Below are 2,500 nucleotides of genomic sequence, written 5' to 3'. Positions count from 1 at the left end.
TAAACCCTAAACCTAAACTAAACCCTAACCCTAACCCTGAAACCCCTAAACCCTAAAACCCCTAAACCCTAAACCCTTCAAACCCTAAACCCTAAACCCTAAACCCTAAAACCCTAAAACCCTAAACCCTAAACCCTAAACCCCTAAACCCTAAACCAAACCAACCCTAAACCTAAACCCTAAAACCCTAAACCCTAAACCCTAAACCCCTAAACCCTAAACCCTAACCCTAAACCCTAAACCCAAACCCTAAACCCTAAACCCTAAACCCTTAAACCCTAAACGCCTTTAGAACGCCTAAACCCTAAATCCTTTGAATAAAAGTTAAGTTGTATAGATCCAAAAAAAGTACATGATACGAGAGGTATACCCCAAGTATTACAAAGGACCTAGAAGGTCAACAAAAAGGAAACAAGCTTGTACATCTAAAGAAAACATACAAAGCAGCATAAACCGTTGAAACGGTTGGTACAGAAATAATCAAAACTCATGTAAGATCATCGCTCAACTGGAAGGTAAAAAGGATGGTGCCACACGATGAGTAGTATCCTTCTTCTTTTTCCTCCTAGTAACAAGTGTAAATCCAGTGTCATCACATCCAACAGAATGTGCAGCAGAAGATTCTGGAGGACGTGCTCGAGATGGTGTCATCTTAGGTAAATATGTGGGAGGTACCTGAGATGAAGAACTGGTTTCTGAAGAAGATGGCAAAGCCATTTGCTTACTAGTAGTGCACATAGGCAACTCTAGAGGCGTTGTCCGAACATGGTTGTTTGTGGACAGTGGAGGAGTTATCGGGTTAACATCACCAAGATCAGACGGCTTCAGCTGACTCTTATCTAAGGAATCAGAGGCTGACTCATCTGAATCTGTCTCATCTGAACAATCTGTATCTGTCTCTCCTGAGGAATCTGATTCTTCAGAGGACATCTCATCTGTGTTTGTGTCTCGAGAGGTAATGGCTTTACCTTTACCCTGATGACTAGTAGAGGCATCACCGTTAAGCTGCTTAGCATCTGTGTTAGAGGCATGTGAGGCATTACCTTTAACCTGATGACTAGGAGAGAGCATCACTGTTACCCTGCTTATCAGCTGAAGGCTGACATGAGTGACGCAAAAACATGGCATTTTCAACATCTCTTCGGCTTCCATTCATAGTTCACATGAACTTCTCTGATAGTATTGGAGAACTCAAGCTCAAATTTGTGGACAAATGGTAGAGATGCATCTACCTCCACACACAACCGCGCGTAGTCTAGGCGCTTACATCCAAGTGTCAACTCATCACAAGAGAGTGGTTGGCCCACCATACTGGCTACCTCACTTAAACCCTCCTTTGTCCATAAAGGAAAAGGTAGATCATATATCCGAATCCATACTGGAAGTTTGGTGATCTTGTTCATTGTCGAAGACAAACCAGAATGCCATTTCTGAAGAATAATAGCTTTCCCACCAAACATCCAAGGACCATTTCAATGACCTTTTGAAGCTCATCTTCTGTTTTGAAACGAAACATTGTAAATCCATTGGCCAAGGATGTCACATCCTCAAGGCCAAACCTCTTCCATATCCTGTGAGCAAATTGAATTCATAGCAGAATAAGGAAGCTTAAAACCAGGAAAAACCGACTAGGCAACGATGCCACACCGTAGAAGACTTCTCCCATAGTCCCCTAGTCATTTTGAGACGAGAGCCAACCGGCTTACGAGGGATGGGTCAAGAGTGCATCGAGTATTAGAGTCGGTAACTCTAAATCTTATCGGCCCAAAAACCCGAGGGGGAGTGGTTGGGTAGAGGTTGGGGAGGCTGTGTTTTGGGTGTTTTGGTGTTGGTTTGTGGGATGTTTAGTAGTTGAGGGGGTGGTGATAGCTTTGAGTGTTTGGGTTTTCGGAATGGAAGCCATGGCAGATTCTGGCATAGCTTCAGCAAACAATTAATCCACAACCATTCAATCAATCGCAAATCCCAACGGTTCAAACGTAGACACAGATGTTATGTATAACATATTCAAAAATCAGCATGTTTCAACGGTTCGATCTCCACAGATATCAATATTACTGAAACTGACCTGAGATTGACGACCTTCAGTTGAACATGTAGAAATCGTTGTTGGAGGCTTTATTTCTAATCTCCACCGTTCAGAATGAGTATCCCAACCAGACGCATCACATATCCAAAACTCAGCTTGATCCAACGGTGGAAAAGGGAGAAATATGCCGGCGGCTGTGACTGTTCCGGGAAGGATTTTTCCCGAAATCTTCAAAAGGCTAGCTTTCACAGGCGGAAACAAATATGGACAATCCCTCTGGTCAGTATGTAGACAATATAGATGTTAATAACATACCAGAAAATAGGCTTGATCCAACGGTAGAACAAGGAGAAATCGGCCGGCGACTCTGACAGCTCTTGGGGGGTTTCCAGAAAATTTCAAAAACTTTCAAATGGTCAGATTTCTTAAACGGCGGCAGCTATCGACGATCCCTCCGGTCAGAATGTAGAC

The sequence above is a fragment of the Populus alba genome, chromosome 11 (genome assembly GCF_005239225.2).
Source record: "Populus alba chromosome 11, ASM523922v2, whole genome shotgun sequence".
NCBI lineage: Eukaryota > Viridiplantae > Streptophyta > Magnoliopsida > Malpighiales > Salicaceae > Populus > Populus alba.
Note: the sequence above shows the minus strand (reverse complement) of the source record.